General features: G+C 45.8%; 1 protein-coding gene across 2 annotated transcripts in view; it reads right to left on the bottom strand.

Moving 5' to 3' along the window:
• ZC3H12B (zinc finger CCCH-type containing 12B) overlaps window positions 1-18736 on the bottom strand; it is a 323692-nt gene extending 304956 nt beyond the window's left edge. For both annotated transcript variants that reach the window (XM_063937219.1, XM_063937221.1), the window contains exon 1: window positions 18281-18736. The gene's annotated coding sequence lies outside the window, so the exon portion shown is untranslated. The remainder of the gene's footprint in view (window positions 1-18280) is intronic.
• Window positions 18737-19029: the final 293 nt, after the last annotated feature.

Genomic DNA, 19029 nt, shown 5'->3' with positions numbered 1-19029 from the left:
TGCCCCTGACCAAGTAGCAGCTCGGCAAAGTTGTAAAGCCGAGACCCCTCGGGCAGCCGCCCAAGATGAGCCCACCTTCCTTGTGGAATGGGCTTTTACTGATTTAGGATGCGGCAGTCCAGCCGCAGAATGCGCCTGCTGAATTGTGCTACAAATCCAGCGAGCAATAGTCTGCTTAGAAGCAGGAGCACCAAGCTTGTTGGGTGCATACAGGATAAATAGCGAGTCAGTTTTCCTGACTCCAGCCGTCCTGGAAACATAAATTTTCAAGGCCCTGACTACGTCCAGCAACTTGGAATCCTCCAAGTCCCTAGTAGCCGCAGGCACCACAATAGGTTGGTTCAAGTGAAAAGCTGATACCACCTTAGGGAGAAACTGAGGACGAGTCCTCAATTCTGCCCTATCCATATGGAAAATCAGATAAGGGCTTTTACATGACAAAGCCGCCAATTCTGACACACGCCTGGCCGAAGCCAAGGCCAATAACATGACCACTTTCCACGTGAGATATTTTAGATCCACGGTTTTAAGTGGCTCAAACCAATGTGATTTTAAGAAACTCAACACCACGTTGAGATCCCAAGGTGCCACTGGAGGCACAAACGGGGGCTGAATATGCAGCACTCCCTTCACAAACGTCTGAACTTCAGGCAATGAAGCCAGTTCTTTCTGGAAGAAAATCGACAGAGCCGAGATCTGTACCTTAATGGAGCCTAATTTCAGGCCCATAGTCACTCCTGTTTGTAGGAAATGCAGAAATCGACCTAGTTGAAATTCCTCTGTTGGGGCCTTTTCGGCCTCACACCAAGCAACATATTTCCGCCATATGCGGTGATAATGCTTTGCAGTTACATCTTTCCTGGCTTTAATCAGCGTAGGAATGACTTCCTCCGGAATGCCCTTTTCCTTCAGGATCCGGCGTTCAACCGCCATGCCGTCAAACGCAGCCGCGGTAAGTCTTGGAACAGACAGGGCCCCTGCTGCAGCAGGTCCTGTCTGAGCGGCAGAGGCCATAGGACCTCTGAGATCATCTCTTGAAGTTCCGGGTACCACGCTCGCCTTGGCCAATCCGGAACCACGAGTATTGTTCTTACTCCTCGTTTTCTTATTATTCTCAGTACCCTTGGTATGAGAGGCAGAGGAGGGAACACATAAACTGACTGGTACACCCACGGTGTCACCAGAGCGTCCACAGCTATCGCCTGAGGGTCCCTTGACCTGGCGCAATATCTCTCTAGTTTTTTGTTTAGGCGGGACGCCATCATGTCCACTTGTGGACGTTCCCATCGATTTACAATCAGCGTGAAGACTTCTGGATGAAGTCCCCACTCTCCCGGGTGGAGGTCGTGCCTGCTGAGAAAGTCTGCTTCCCAGTTGTCCACTCCCGGAATGAACACTGCTGACAGTGCTAGTACGTGATTTTCCGCCCATCGGAGAATCCTTGTGGCTTCTGCCATTGCCATCCTGCTTCTTGTGCCGCCCTGTCGATTTACATGGGCGACTGCCGTGATGTTGTCTGACTGGATCAGTACCGGCTGGTTTTGAAGCAGAGGCCTTGCCTGACTTAGGGCGTTGTAAATGGCCCTTAGTTCCAGAATATTTATGTGTAGGGAAGTCTCCTGACTCGACCATAGTCCTTGGAAGTTTCTTCCCTGTGTGACTGCCCCCCAGCCTCGAAGGCTGGCATCCGTGGTCACCAGGACCCAGTCCTGCATGCCGAATCTGCTGCCCTCTAGAAGATGGGCACTCTGCAGCCACCACAGCAGAGACACCCTGGTTCTTGGAGACAGGGTTATCAGGCGATGCATCTGAAGATGCGATCCGGACCACTGGTCCAACAGGTCCCACTGAAAGATTCTGGCATGGAACCTGCCGAAAGGAATTGCTTCGTAAGAAGCCACCATCTTTCCCAGGACCCGCGTGCAGTGATGCACCGATACCTGTTTCGGTTTCAGGAGGTCTCTGACTAGAGATGACAGCTCCTGGGCTTTCTCCTCCGGGAGAAACACTTTTTTCTGGACTGTGTCCAGGATCATACCCAGGAACAGTAGACGTGTCGTCGGAACCAGCTGTGATTTTGGAATATTCAGAATCCAACCGTGCTGGTGTAGCACCTCCTGAGATAGTGCTACTCCCACCAACAACTGCTCCTTGGACCTCGCCTTTATTAGGAGATCGTCCAAGTACGGGATAATTAAAACTCCCTTTCTTCGAAGGAGTATCATCATTTCCGCCATTACTTTGGTAAACACCCTCGGTGCCGTGGAGAGTCCAAACGGCAGCGTCTGGAATTGGTAATGGCAATCCTGTACCACAAATCTGAGGTACTCCTGGTGAGGATAGTAAATGGGGACATGCAGGCAAGCATCCTTGATGTCCAGGGATACCATGTAATCCCCCTCGTCCAGGCTTGCAATAACCTCCCTGAGCGGTTCCATCTTAAACTTGAATTTTTTTATGTATGTGTTCAAGGATTTCAAATTAAAAATGGGTCTCACCGAACCGTCCGGTTTCGGTACCACAAACAGTGTGGAATAGTAACCCCGTCCTTGTTGAAGTAGGGGCACCTTGACTATCACCTGCTGGGAATACAGCTTGTGAATTGCCTCTAGCACAGTCTCCCTGCCTGAGGGAGTTGTCGGCAAGGCAGATTTGAGGAAACGGCGGGGGGGAGACGCCTCGAATTCCAGCTTGTACCCCTGAAATACTACTTGAAGGATCTAGGTATCCACCTGTGAGCGAGCCCACTGATCGCTGAAATTTTTGAGGTGGCCCCCCACCGTACCTGGCTACGCCTGTGGAGCCCCCCCGTCATGCGGTGGACTCAGAGGAAGCGGGGGAAGAATTTTGATTCTGGGAACTCGCTGACTGGTGCAGCTTTTTCCCTCTTCCCTCGTTTTACACGCTTGCATTTCTGAAGCCGAAAGGACTGTACCTGATAATACAGTGCTTTCTTAGGCTGTGAGGAAACCTGAGGTAAAAAAATTTCTTCCCAGCTGTTGCTGTGGATACGAGGTCCCAGAGACCATCCCCAAACAATTCCTCACCCTTATAAGGCTCTATGTGCCTTTTAAAGTCAGCATCACCTGTCCGGTGTCGGGTCTCTAATACCCTCCTGACAGAATGGACATTGCATTAATTCTGGATGCCAGCCGGCAAAATATCCCTCTGTGCATCCCTCATATATAAGACGACGTCTTATGTTCGCAAAATAGTATCCCTGTTTGACAGGGTTACAGACCACGCTGCAGCAGCACTATCTGCAGGTCTCAGTCTAGTACCTGAGTGTGTAAATAAAGACTTCAGGATAGCCTCCTGCTTTTTATCAGCAGGTACCTTCAAAGTGGCCGTATCCTAAGACGGCAGTGCCACCTTTTTTGACAAACGTGTGAGCGCCTTATCCACCCTAGGGGATATCTCCCAGCGTAACTTATCCTCTGGCGGGAAAGGGTACGCCATCAGTAACTTTTTAGAAATTACCAGTTTCTTATCGGGGGAACCCACGCTTTTTCACACTTCATTCACTCATTTGATGGGGGAAAAAAACACTGCCTGCTTTTTCTCCCCAAACATAAAACCCTTTTTTAGTGGTACTTGGGTTAATGTCAGAAATGTGTAACACATTTTTTATTGCCGGGATCATGTAACGGATGTTCCTAGTGGATTGTGTATATGTCTCAACCTCGTCGACACTGGAGTCAGACTCCGTGTCGACATCTGTGTCTGCCATCTGAGGGAGCGGGCGTTTTTGAGCCCCTGATGGCCTTTGAGACGCCTGGGCAGGCGCGGGCTGAGAAGCCGGCTGTCCCATAGCTGTTACGTCATCCAGCCTTTTATGTAAGGAGTTGACACTGTCAGTTTATACCTTCCACCTATCCATCCACTCTGGTGTCGGCCCCACAGGGGGCGACATCCCATTTATCGGCATCTGCTCTGCCATCACATAAGCCTCCTCATCAAACGTGTCGACACAGCCGTACCGACACACCGCACACACACAGGGAATGCTCTGACTGAGGACAGGACCCCACACAGCCCTTTGGGGAGACAGAGAGAGAGTATGCCAGCACACACCAGAGCGCTATATAATTTAGGGATTAACACTATATTGAGTGAATTTTTCCCAATAGCTGCTTGTATATACAATATTGCGCCTAAATTAAGTGCCCCCCCTCTCTTTTTAACCCTTTGAGCCTGAAAACTACAGGGGAGAGCCTGGGGAGCTGTCTTCCAGTTGCACTGTGAAGAGAAAATGGCGCCAGTGTGCTGAGAGAGATAGCTCCGCCCCTTTTTCGCTGACTTTTCTCCCGCATTTTTATGGATTCTGGCAGGGATATTTATCACATATATAGCCTCTGGGGCTATATATTGTGATATATGTATGCCAGCCAAGGTGTTTTTATTGCTGCTCAGGGCGCCCCCCCCCCAGCGCCCTGCACCCTCAGTGACCGGAGTGTGAAGTGTGCATGAGGAGCAATGGCGCACAGCTGCAGTGCTGTGCGCTACCTTGGTGAAGACTGATGTCTTCTGCCGCCGATTTTCCGGACCTCTTCTTGCTTCTGGCTCTGTAAGGGGGATGGCGGCGCGGCTCCGGGACCGAACACCAAGGCCAGTTCCATGCGGTCGATCCCTCTGGAGCTAATGGTGTCCAGTAGCCTAAGAAGCCCAAGCTAGCTGCAAGCAGGTAGGTTCGCTTCTTCTCCCCTTAGTCCCTCGCTGCAGTGAGCCTGTTGCCAGCAGGTCTCACTGTAAAATAAAAAACCTAATTATATACTTTCTTTCTAGAAGCTCAGGAGAGCCCCTAGTGTGCATCCAACCTCGGCCGGGCACAAAATCTAACTGAGGCTTGGAGGAGGGTCATAGTGGGAGGAGCCAGTGCACACCAGGTGACCTAAAGCTTTCTTTAATTGTGCCCAGTCTAATGCGGAGCCGCTATTCCCCATGGTCCTTACGGAGTTCCCAGCATCCACTAGGACGTCAGAGAAACAATCTGTACCCTTCCTAGTATGCCATATTTAGCTCAACTGCAAAAGTTAATCAGTTCATTGTAGCAGGGGCTTGAAATACATTTCTCAAGTACTCCCCACAAGTCAGGATTTCTGTCTGTGGAAACACATGGCATAATTACGGATTAAGCAAAGTCGACTCATTCACCTGTGCATGATTAAATACATTTGGAAAAACATGACCTGTTGTGGGTGCTTGAGGTTTGGACTTGAAAACCCCATCTCTAAATAACAGTCCTGTGAGCACTGTGCCCATTACAGAAACATTTTCTCAACTGCTACTTTGCCTTCCAGGAGTTAATGGGTTAATCATCTAACCCGACTTTGCAAGACTTCAGCTTATTGCTGCTTTCCCTGATTGTCTGCTTCCTTCTCTTCTCTGCCACCCACATAAGTTGTAAGAGGACAAAAATCTGTGACTTAGCACAATTGGGTTACACAGACAGTGAGCGTGACTATGACTCAGTCTCCAGTGAAGAGTTACTTCTATTGTTAGTGTTGAGGGCACAATGGGCATGCATATGGTTGACTTATTATATAGGTATGGTTCTTTTAAAAAATGTGATTTAAAACATGTCTTGTCCTTTATTATCCACTTGACAAACAAAAATGAATATGCCAAAATAAGTAATCAAAATAGCTCACTATTTTCCAGGAACATAAAGATTTTACTTATCTAGTTACAATCCTGCGGTTGGTGGCATTTGATTACAGGGCATTATCCAATTTGTACATATATAAATCCTAATCAGTTTTCTTCTGAGGTCATATAACTACTTAATTGCAGTTCACCTGTGTTATTCAATTAATTTAAAAATAAATACTCTTGTCTGTGAGAGGCTCACGGTAGGTTAGTGCATTTCCAGACAAGTGCTGCTTAAAGACTGCAGAATATTAAAGGCAAATCTGAGAATAAAAAAACGAAGAAATTATTGAAAAGCATTGATAATGGTAAGGAAGAGGCCATCATTATTATCAGCTCACACCCAATACCTAAGGTTGCCATAATATCCCTTTAATACGGGTCACCTATGATTTATACAGGTTCTGTGACTGATCAACTCCAAATGAAATTCATGTGTGTCGTGGATTAATGGGATATTATAGCAACCCTATCTATACCTGGTGCAAGTGATCCGTTTTAAATCAGACAGATGTTTGTGTAGATGCGACCGAGCATAGCCTGCAAATCTAAGCACCCTCATTAAACTTGCTGTGAATGCCGTTTCCACCCCATTTAGCCGCAAGTCAAGTTTTGACTACGTTGTGTAGGACTCGTGAAGAACCTGGGAGTGATTCCTGCCAGTGTTTTTAAAGCACCAGTAATTTAACCCTTTCATGCATAGAGGCCATTACAGTGGACAGCTGTTTTTAAGTCATAATCTCCCATAGAAATTCTTTATTGACATCACTAGGATGGTGTCCTTTTCCTTGGACCTTTACAAACATAGAAAGTATGCCACCTAGTTGTAGCTTTCAATTCCTACAAAACTATCAAAGAAAATGATTGAAAAATTATCACTAGAGATGAGCGGATTCGGTTTTACTCGGTTTTACTCGGTTCTCAAAACGGCATCTTATTGGCTATCCAAAACACGTGACATCCGTGAGCCAATAAGATGCCGTTTTGAGAACCGAGTAAAACCGAATCCGCTCATCTCTAATTATCACCAGCACCGAACACTTCAGGAATTACTGCAAAATATTTTTACTCAAAGTCAGCAGAGCAGGTAAAAAAAGAAAAATTAAAGGAAAGCAACGTTTAGGGCATAATCAGGTAAATGTTTTGATCGAACGTTCAATTTCTTTTTTTTACTGTTGGTGTAAAATAATATGTCCACATCAGTGGACGTCATGCAATACAAATATCCATACTGTGTGGAAGACTTAGGGGGTATTCAATTAGGGCTGTTTTGCGCTTTTTGCTATTTTTTAGGAAAAATGGTGATTCACTCTGTTCAACAGCAGGGAGGTTTTTTCACCTATGTGAAAAATTCAGAAGGAGCAAAAAACATGTGGATTGGTGAATCCATGTGTTTTCGCACCTGCACTGGCGAAAAAGCAGGCCGTTTTCGAAGATTGAGGCATTTTTCGCCAGTGCCTTTTCACTAAAAAAAAAACCAGTGAAAAGGCATTGTCAAAAATGCCTTAAAAACAGGTGAAAACGTTGCGCAATTGAATACACAGGGGGGTAAATTCGATAGTTCCAAAATTATCAGAGATAATTGAATACCCCCTTAACCTGGCATGTATGCTTAACCTAAATATTTTTATCATATAAGAGCCATATATGCCCATTTTGACTACAATGTATTATTATATGTTATCTTAACTTTTTTAAATTATAATTTCAAATTATTATCCTTATTAGTATCATTACATTATTATCCTTAATAGCAGCTATGGTAGTAGTAGCAGATGTTTTATTAGTACTGTGTTTATTTTCTCCAGACATCAAGAGCTTCTAGTAACAATGTTCAGGGCCCCATACACTACAACGATATGTCTTAGGCTGAAGTCTGTAATTTCCCTTGAACTCCCCCGGGACCTTCTCGAGAGTGATTCCATACGATTTGGAACTTTTGTGCTATTTTTGCATAAGATATATTGCATGCGGTTGATGAAGCTGCTATACATCGCATGCAATATATCATACGGCATACAGTTGTACCATGATGGGCTGATGCATCTGATGGGCTAGATAGAGGGCTATGGGGGCTGGGAGTGTCCTGAGAATGCCAGTCAAACTTCCCTGTGATACATCGCATGCGATATATCACATGCACACAAAACACACTTTTTCCATCCGATTCTATCCAATTCCAATACATCATTAGTGCAGCACCAACAACCTAGGGATATTCTATCGGACAGCCACGGGGACGCGCATCAGATTGGATACGATCTAAAACACATACGATTGGACACAATTTCATACAATATATCAGACGGATATGTATGAAATCGTGTAAAATCGTCCTAGTGTATGGGGTCCTTTAGGTACAGAGTAGTATAACATGCACACGGTAGGGACAGGACCTTATGGATCAGTGTGTGGCGATGCAACTAAACAGACAGAAACCAGGAGATGGTCCAGTACATTTGGGTGTTCTTTTACTTTCTTGATATGACTAGGCTGCGGTATCGAATGTCTCGATTCAACGGCAAGAATCAGCTGGATTTAACAGCATCCATTGCTCAAGCAACATCGAAAAGGAAGACCAAGTGTGACACCGCCTCCATTGAAGCACAGGGCCATGTCAAAGGCACACCCTGAAATCAGCTTCACTGTGGGAAATCACTTGCCAAAGCTTACGGGTACAAAACATGGTGACATTATGCAGCTTGTAGACATAAAACTAAGTACATCTGTATGCAGTGTCTTCAGCCTGTGCAGCCACATACCTCCCAACATGCCCCTCTCCAGAAAGGACAAAATGCTCTGCTTCTGGACTTTTCTCTTAATTCATGATTGTGGGCACCTCTTTTGAACAGGTTAGTGGATAAGAAAGGTGTTTCAGCACAGGTGATGGCAATCATAAATTAAGAGGGAAGTACAGGGGCATAGCATTGTGTCCCTCCTGGAGAGGGTCATGTTGGGAGGTATGCATCCAGGGTACTTCTTCAACTTTTATACTAAGCGTTAAAATCAGTCAAATTCAGTTTGTGAAAAAGGCTAACTTTCTAGGTATAAAGAAAACTCAGCAGTAAATGGAAATATTAGTTTTATAAATACTGAGGTCATTTTTATTGATGGATGAATATATCTATGAATAGTCATAAATAATATGTCATTTTCAACTTTTTTGATAACTGGAGAAAATAAAAATACAGTAAGCAACATAAGAACAAACTGGAATCATACCAGTTTTTTTTGTTTTTTCCATTTTACCTTAATTTTCTTTCTTTCTTAATTTACTTTCACAGTTAAAATACTGTTCCTTGATAATTTATGTTGTCAAGCGGACGTGTATAACGTCTTTGATTTTATAGTTTAAGGAAAAAAACTTTTGTCTTTTTATGAGCCCTGAAGACTGATTAAAAAAAACAAACATTTATTTTATTTTAAATCTTGCAGTAAGTTATATATCATACGTGAAAGGGTTAATAGGTAGAAACCAGATTCTGTAGAATAAATTCACCATTGAACCCAGTACAACTTGATAAAACATTGGAAGGAAGGTGAAAACTTTTATGTGCAAATCTGGTAGACACATACCAAATACAGTGAGAACACATTTATTGATATCATTTTTTTTGCCATTACGTAGTGTTTTGTGGTATGATATCTAATATAAATCCACAATGTAAGAAAATAAAGCTTCATCATATAATAAGCACTGTATATGTATAAAACTTGTAAACTCTAGCATATCAAGTATAGATTAAAAAAAAGGTGCATGTATGCTTTTACCTTCAGGTTAATCCATGTAGAGTGGTCCAGTCTTGACTGCTTTGCCATTTAAAAAAAAAAAAAAATCTATTTATTATATGTGATGACCCTTGTAAGTTAGTAGTCAGAAACCACCAGTACTTTATTTTTATTGGCGTATGACATCTTATTCACTTCTGTGGCCGATTGTGGTAAATGCAATATCTCAGCTCAGAAAAGTCATAGAAAGCTGGGATAAAAACCATTATTTTCAGCACATTTCAAGCTACATTTTGTCATACTGTATAACTATTTCCCTACCTCACTTCCTTATGACTGAAATTTAAGGCCAAATTAGTCTATTTTTTGGATTGTCTTTCAGTGGGAAGGAATAAAATTTCAGCGCTGTAATTTTGTTTGGAAATAGTTATATACGCAAAGATTTGCCAAACAAATTTTGAGTTATCTATCTTGTCTACTTTTTTTTTTATTTCAGCACTTTGAAATTGCTTGTTTTTCCATTTTTCACCTAAACTGACCTCTTATATCTTTGGTGGGTGACCTGAAGAACAAATTAATATTCACAGCAAACACAGTAAACTATGAGGGGTAACTGTAAAAAAAAAAAAAGAATTGGCGTTTCATATTCCATTTTTATTTTAAATCTAATTAGGGAAATAGTTATATGACAGATAATGTAGCTTCAAAATGTGCAGAAAATAATGGTTTTTATCCCAGCTTTCTATGACTTTCTCAGCTGAGATATTGCATTTACGTCAAACGTCCGCAACAGTAAATAATGTCATACCATGATACAAAAATTGGCGCCATCTTCATATGATGGAAAATAAGAATTTACTCACCGGTAATTCTATTTCTCGTAGTCCGTAGTGGATGCTGGGAACTCCGTAAGGACCATGGGGAACAGACGGTCTCCGCAAGAGACTGGGCACTCTAAAAGAAAGATTAGGTACTATCTGGTGTGCACTGGCTCCTCCCTCTATGCCCCTCCTCCAGACCTCAGTTAGGGAAACTGTGCCTGGAAGAGCTGACACAACAAGGAAAGGATTTTAAATCCAGGGTAAGAATCATACCAGCCACACCAAGCACACTGTACAACTTGTGATAACCATACCCAGTTAACAGTATGAACAACAACTGAGCCTCATTTAACGGATGGCTCATAACAATAACCCTTTAGTTAAGCAATAACTATATACATGTATTGCAGAGAGTCCGCACTTGGGACGGGCGCCCAGCATCCACTACGGACTACGAGAAATAGAATTACCGGTGAGTAAATTCTTATTTTCTCTGACGTCCTAGTGGATGCTGGGAACTCCGTAAGGACCATGGGGATTATACCAAAGCTCCCAAACGGGCGGGAGAGTGCGGATGACTCTGCAGCACCGCATGAGCAAACTCAAGGTCCTCTTCAGCCAGGGTATCAAACTTGTAGAACTTAGGAAACGTGTTTGACCCCGACCAAGTAGCAGCTCGGCAAAGCTGTAAAGCCGAGACCCCTCGGGCAGCCGCCCAAGAAGAGCCCACCTTCCTTGTGGAATGGGCTTTCACTGATTTTGGATGCGGCAATCTAGCCGCAGAGTGAACCAGCTGAATCGTGCTATAGATCCAGCGAGCAATAGTCTGCTGCGAAGCAGGAGCGCCAACCTTGTTGGCTGCATACAGAATAAACAGCGAGTCAGACATTCTGACTCCCGCCGTTCTGGAAACATAAATTTTCAAAGCCCGGACTACGTCCAGCAACTTGGAATCCTCCAAGTCCCTAGTAGCCGCAGGCACCACAATAGGCTGGTTCAAATGAAACGATGATACCACCCTAGGGAGAAATTGGGGACGAGTCCTCAATTCTGCCCTGTCCATATGGAAGATCAGATAAGGGCTTTTACATGACAAAACCGCCAATTCTGACACACGCCTAGCCGAAACTAAGGCCAATAGCATGACCACTTTCCACGTGAGATATTTTAGCTCCACGGTCTTAAGTGGCTCAAACCAGTGGGATTTCAGGAAATCCAACACAACGTTAAGATCACAAAAGGAGGCTGAATATGCAGCACCCCCGGAACCACGTCTGAACTTCAGGCAGTGAAGCCAGTTCTTTTTGAGAGAAAATGGATAGGGCCGAAATCTTGACCTTTATGGATCCTAATTTTAGGCCCATAGTCACTCCTGACTGTAGGAAGTGCAGGAATCGACCCCGCTGGAATTCCTCTGTAGGGCTTCCCGGCCTCACACCAAGCAACCTATTTTCGCTATATACAGTGAAAAATTCTTGCTGTCACGTCTTTCCTAGCCTTTATCAGCGTAGGAATAACTGTATCCGGAATGCCCTTTTCCGCTAGGATCTGCGTTCAACCGCCATGCCGTCAAATGCAGCCGCGGTAAGTCTTGGAACAGACAGGGCCCCTGTTGCAACATGTCCTGTCTGAGAGGCAGAAGCCCTGAGTCCTCTGAGAGCATTTCTTGCAGCTCCGGGTACCGAGTCCTTCTTGGCCAATTCGGAGCAAAGAATATTGTTCTCACTCCTCCTTTTATTACAATTCTCAGCCGTTGGGTATGAGAGGAAGAGGAGGGAATACATAGACCGACTGGAACACCCACGGTGTTACTAGTGCGACCACAGCTATCACCTGAGTGTCCCTTGACCCGGCGTAAAACCTTTTTTAGCTTTTTATTGAGGTGGGACGCCATCTAGTCCACCTGAGGCAGTTCCCATCAATTTGCAAACTGCGTGAAGACTTCCTGATGAAGTCCCCACTTTCCCGGGTGGAGGTCGTGCCTGCTGAGGAAGTCTGCTTCCCAGTTGTCCACTCCCGGAATGAACACTGCTGACAGTGCGCTTACTTGATTCTCCGACCAGCGAAGAATTCTGGTGGCTTCTACCCTCGCCACCCTGCTCCTTGTGCCGCCTTGGCCGTTTACATGAACCCCTGCGGTCTGACTGGATCAGAACCGGTTGGTCGCGAAGCAGGATCTCCGCTTGACTTAGGGCGTTGTATATGGCCCTTAGTTCCAGGATATTGATGTGAAGGCAAGTCTGTTGACTTGACCACAGACCTTGGAAATTTCTTCCCTGTGTAACTGCCCCCCACCCTCGGAGGCTTGCATCCGTGGTCACCAGGATCCAGTCCTGAATGCCGAATCTGCGACCCTCGAGAAGGTGAGCACTCTGCAGCCACCACAGGAGAGACACCCTGGACCTGGGGGATAGGGTGATTAACCGATGCCTCTGAAGAGGTGATCCGGACCACTTGTCCAGTAAGTCCCATTGGAAGGTCCTCGCATGGAACCTGCCTAAGGGGATGGCCTCGTATGATGCCACCATCCTTCCCAGGACTCGAGTGCAGTGATGCACTGACACCTGTTTTGGTTTTAATAGATTCCTGACCAGTGTCATGAGCTCCTGAGCTCTCTCTATCGGGAGATAAACCCTTTTCTGGTCTGTGTCTAGGATCGTGCCTAGGAGAGGCAGATGAGCTGTAGGAACCAACTGCGACTTTGGAATATATAGAATCCAGCCGTGTTGCCGTTACACTTCCAGAGAAAGTGATACGCTGTTCAGCAACTGCTCTCTTGATCTCGCTTTTATGAGGAGATCGTCCAAGTACGTGATAATAGTGACACCTTGCTTCCGCAGGAGCACAATCATATCCGCCATTACCTTGGTTATGACAATCCCGTACCGCAATTCTGAGGTACGCCTAATGAGGTGGATAAATGGGGACATGAAGGTATGCATCCCTTATGTCCCGATTCACGATAAAGTCTCTCCCTTTTTAGGCTTGCCCTGACCGCTCTTAGCGATTCCATCTTGAACTTGAACCTTCTCAGGTATATGTTCAGGGATTTTTAATTCAACATGGGTCTGACCGAACCGTCTGGTTTCGGGATTACAACATAGTCGAATAATAACACCCTCTTGTTGAAGGAGGGGACCCTTGACCACCACCTGTTAAAGATACAATTTGTGAATTGCAGTTAACACTGGTTCCCTCTCTTGGGGGGAAGCCCGCAGGGCCGTCGGTGAGGGGGCATCTTCTCACAGTCCAGCTTGTATCCCTGAGACACAATATCTATTGCCCAGGGACCTAACAGGGAGTGAACCCACTTGTGGCTGAACTTACGAAGGCGTGTCCCCACCGGGCCTAGCTCCGCCAGTGGTGGATTTTTGTAGAGGCCGGAGAGGACTTCTGGTCCTGGGAACTAGCTGTGTTGTGCAGCTTCTTTTCTCTGACCCCGCCTCTGACAAGAAAGTACGCACCTCAGACTTTCTTGTTTCTTTATTTGAAAGGCTGCATTTAATAATGTCGTGCTTTCTTAGGCTGTGCAGGAATATAAGGCAAACTAGCAGAATTACCAGCTATAACTGTGGAGACCAGGCCCGAGAACCCTTCTCCACACAATCCTCAGCCTTCCATATGCCTCTTAAGTCTGCTTCATCTGTCCAATGCATATTCTACAGGACACGTCAAGCAGAGATCGACATAGCTTTGACTCTAGGACCCAGTATACTCATGTCTCTTTGGGCATGCTTTATAACTATATATCTATCACTTAAGACAGCATCTTTAATATATTTACTAGGGTCTCAATCTCTGCTGATAAGGTACCTGTCCACTCTGCCACAGCGCTATAAACCCATGCCGACACAATCGCCGGTCTGGGTAGTATACTAGAATGTGCACGCTATCTGCAGGATCCCTGAGAATAGCAAGTGCTACCGTCTGTGCAAACAGGACACCCTAGGGGAAGATTCTCAACATATCCTGGCCCTAGTGGGGAAAGGATACAGCCTGAGAATTCTCTTGTGGGAAGCTGCCGTCTCTTGTCTGGAGATTCCCACTCTTTTTCCTCATGAGAGGAGGGAAATTTACCTCAGCATTCTTCCCCTTAAACATGTGTACTCTCGTGTCAGGGACAGATGAGTCATCAGTGATATGCAAATCATCTTTTATTTCAATAATCATATATTGAATACCTTCTAGCCATCTTGGCTGTAACTTTGCATTATCGTAGTCGACAGTGGAGTTAAACTCCGTGTCGATACCAGTGTTTGTTATTTTGGATAGTGAGCATTGCGAGACTCTGAAGGTCTCTGTGACATAGGGACAGACATGGGTAGATTTCCTGTCTGTTCCCTAACCATTTGTGCAATAAATTCACCTTAGCACTTACACATATCCAAACAGGTGTCGGCGTTGTCGACGGAGACACCCTCTCACACACATATCCGCTCTATCACCTCCTTAGAGGAGCCTTTTACCTCAGACATGTCGACACACGCGTACCGACACACCAAACACACAGGGGATGCTCTATTTGAGGACAGTTCCCCCACAAGGCCCTTTGGAGAGACAGAGAGAGAGTATGCCAGCACACACCCCAGCGCTATATAACCCAGGGATTACACTACAACTCAGTGTTTACCCAGTAGCTGCTGTATATACAATTTTTGCGCCTAAATTTATGTGCCCCCCCCCCTCTCTTTTCACCCTTTGTGTACCAGGATACTGCAGGGGAGAGCCTGGGGAGCTTCCTTCCAGCTGAGCTGTGAAGAGAAAATGGCGCTAGTGTGCTGAGGAAGAAGGCCCCGCCCCCTCAGCGGCGGGCTTCTGTCCTGTTTCTGACTAAAAATGGCGGGGGTTTTACACATATACAGTCACAGACTGTATTATGTGTATTTTTATGCCAAAGGTATTTCTATTGCTGCCCAGGGCGCCCCCCCCCCCCCCCCCCAGCGCCCTGCACCCTACAGTGACCGGAGTGTGTGGTGTGCTGTGGGAGCAATGGCGCACAGCTGCGGTGCTGTGCGCTACCTTAATGAAGACAGGAGTCTTCTGCCGCCGATTTCATCGCTTCTCTTCTGTCTTCTGGCTCTGCAAGGGGGACGGCAGCGCGGCTCCGGGAACGGACGATCGAGGTCAGGCCCTGTGTTCGAACCCTCTGGAGCTAATGGTGTCCAGTAGCCTAAGAAGCACAAGCTAGCTGCCAGCAGGTAGGTTTGCTTCTCTCCCCTCAGTCCCACTTAGCAGTGAGTCTGTTGCCAGCAGATCTCACTGAAAATAAAAAACCTAACAAATACTTTCTTTCTAGCAAGCTCAGGAGAGCCCACTAGGAGCACCCAGCTCTGGCCGGGCACAGATTCTAACTGAGGTCTGGAGGAGGGGCATAGAGGGAGGAGCCAGTGCACACCAGATAGTACCTAATCTTTCTTTTAGAGTGCCCAGTCTCCTGCGGAGCCCGTCTGTTCCCCATGGTCCTTTCGGAGTTCCCAGCATCCACTAGGACGTCAGAGAAAATAAAAATATAGTAAAGGTGGTTTCTGACTATTAACTTACAAGGGTCATCACAGACAAAAATTATATATTTTTTTAAAAATGGTCAAGAAACCAATTAATTTAATTCTGGACCATTTGATATGGATTGACCCCTTCGTCCGAGATGTGTACTATTACTTTATCCATCAATGACTTTGTGTAACTATATACATTATTCTTTATTGCTAAAAAAGCTACTGATCATACTCTTTATGCAAACAAGTTACAACCATAAAGACATTTGTATACTGTAGGTTATTCCCCACTTATTTCCCTGTATACTGGCAAAGTAAATGTAATCTTTCAACATAGTATAAAAGATATACAAAGAGACAGAATACTTGTTAGACGTTACCAACCAATAACTTTACAAAGTATCTCAGATAATGCAACGTTTTACTCAGCAAGGAAAAGTCAACAAACATATAGTTTTCATTGTCTTCCTTATTCTAATATACAAGGGGGAATGATGCAATGATAAGGATGGAAATTTATATCTATTGGCAGGTAAGGCGAAGGAGAAGCCAATGTACTCCAATAATGAGAATGATGAGAAATGGTAAAAAAGATTCTGCAATGAGGAGGAGGAGGAGGAGGAGGAGGAGGAGGAAAATATAAACTTAATGGCTGACCCTAGAAGGGACAGGCAGAAGAGGGTAGTCAGTGACTGACTCCAGACGGGACATGGAAGACGAGTGTAGTCATTGGTTGTCTGCAGACATGGCAAGTAGAGTAGGGCAGCCAATGTCTGATTTCAGACATGGCATGTAGAGTAGGGCAGCCAATGGCTGACTCCAGACATGGCAAGTAGAGTAGGGCAGCCAATGACTGACTCCAGAGAATAAGAGAAAAAGAAGGGGTAGTCACTGGCTTATCTGAAGGGTACCTTGAAAAATAATTTATAGACAAATTGAAATAAATACAATTTTTTTTAATTTTATTTTTAACAGATTTAATTTTTTCTTAATTACATAAAAAATCTGACACTTAACCATCAATGCATTTATTATTATTATTATTATCCTTTATTTATATGGCGCCACATTACACAGTACATAAGCAAATGAGCAAACAATAAAACAGCACTTACAGTTCAAGACAATATAGGACAGGTATAGAAAACCAGGGGTTAGGTGCCATCAAAGTGGAGTATAAGATAGTGTAAGTAAGAAAAGGAAAGGCACTGATTTACTGATTTGGCATCCATGATGGGCAGAAGTAATGTAAGAGGCAACTACCTGACAGCAATAAAACAATAAGTTTTAGTCAACGGCTTTCTCCAGAGTGGAGAAAAATGAGACAGTCAAGATAATGGCTGACTCCAGAGAGGATATCATGAAGTGACAGTTAAGGGCTGATTCTAGAGATGTGCAAAGAGGAATAAAGGTTACTTAATGGCTTAGGACAATGGGAGACAAAGATGAAGAAAATGAGAGTCAATGTATGAGTGCAGGGGACGGGGAGTTCAGCATCAACACAAAAGCAGTTCAATTAACGTTTACACATCTGTAAAGTAAAGGCGATTACTCATGTGACAAGTGAGAAAGCTGGTACTGGGTGGCTATGGGGAGTGGGATGCAGTTAATATCCCGAAGGACGGGATCTCGGCGGTCGATATATCGGTGCCTGAATACCGAAGGACACCATAAGCCCGGCATCTAAATCCCGATGGAGGTCAGGATCTCGGCGTCAAAATGCAGACAGCCGGAATCCCGATCGTTCTTACAGTTTGCGTCCTGCCACGGGGAATGGCAGGTTAGGTTCAGGCATTAGAAGGGGGGTTAGGGTGCAGGGACGGGGGAGGGGCGTTAGGGTTAGGCACTTGGAAGAGGAGGTTAGGGTTAGGCAGCGGGGAAGGGAGGGTTAAGCACCATCAGGGAGGGTTAGGTTTATGTACCCACACGACAGGGTTACGATTAGGGTAGGGGGCAGGGGAGGGGTAGGGTACTTTCCAGGGGGCTGCCGGGTTTCTGATGGCGGAATGTTGCTGTCAATATTCTGACTGCCGGCATCCCGTCCATCAGGAAATCATACTAAATCCTGGGGATTCACTATGGACATTGGGTGGCTAAGGAGGGTCACTATGGCCACTGGGTGGCTGGGAGGAGTCAGTATGGTCACTGGGAGGATGTGAAGGTCACTACGGTCACTGGGAGAGTCGTCGGGGAATCACTACTGGCAATGGGGGGCTGAGGGCAGTTATTAAGGGCACTGGGGGTGGCTTGGGGAGTCAATACGAGCACTATGAGACTGGGGGGAGTCACTACAGCCACTGAGGGAGTAACTGGGGGCAGGAAGGAGTCACTATAGGCACCATGAAGCTGGGGTGGGAGTCACTACAGGCACAGGGTGGCTGGAGGGGTACACGGATAATGTATTTTCCATACAAGTAACAGGTATGGGTCACCAGAGAAAAGCAAATGGGGTCAATGGAGATCAGCAAGGTAAGGTGGGAGGCGTTTCTGCCAGGCAGCACTGGGGGAGGGCAGGCACAGTGGGGTATTAGTATACAGCTGTGGGAGGGTCACTCGCAGTGGTACCCCCATCATTCTGACACTCACCATGGCCTTCCTTCGGTGCTCCTCATCCCCGCGTCCAATGCAACAGGACGGGAAAGGTGAATACAATGCGTCCGGCTGATGTAAGGACAGCCGCACATGAAGGTCTCGGTACGCCCTGCAGCACCGTGCATGTACTCCCCGGGATAGCCAACTCCAAACCCACCTAATGACACAGTACGAAGCACGACACAGGCCCCAGACAGACACGGAGGCTCTGGACACACACTGTGACCGGCTATCACCGGTGTCCAGGCCCAAGGCCCTGCCGATCCCTCCCTCCTCCTCCGCCGCCGCCTCACCGAGCAGCCCGAGCCCGCGGCATCAGCTACCAAGTGCTGCCTGCAGCTGCCCACACATCGCCCGCTCCACGTCTCCTAGCAACGGCGACCGGGCCTAGGAGGTCTGAACAGCAGCGACATCTAGCTGGAGGTGGCGAGACTGCAGTGGCCTGCCTACTGTCTGTCTGTAATGTGGAGAGATGAGAGATTATGATAAACTGTGTGCTGTGTATATGGCACAGGAAATAATACTTGCTACGTAGTAATACAGCTATCAATAAAACAGTAGCATGCACATGTCATTACAAAAATGTAAACAAATAGGCATACTATTCATTTTGATAATTACACTACCCACAGATAATATGTAGTAGTATACAAATCTGTATCAGCAAACTATACATGCACTGCAGTCAGACAACAGGGTGGTCTTCAGGTTGCCGACTGTCGGGATCCTGGCGCACAGAATAC

The sequence above is a fragment of the Pseudophryne corroboree genome, chromosome 8 (assembly GCF_028390025.1).
Source record: "Pseudophryne corroboree isolate aPseCor3 chromosome 8, aPseCor3.hap2, whole genome shotgun sequence".
Classification (NCBI taxonomy): Eukaryota; Metazoa; Chordata; class Amphibia; order Anura; family Myobatrachidae; genus Pseudophryne; species Pseudophryne corroboree.
The sequence above is the reverse complement of the archived record's forward strand: the minus strand, read 5'-3'. Positions and strand labels throughout refer to the sequence as shown.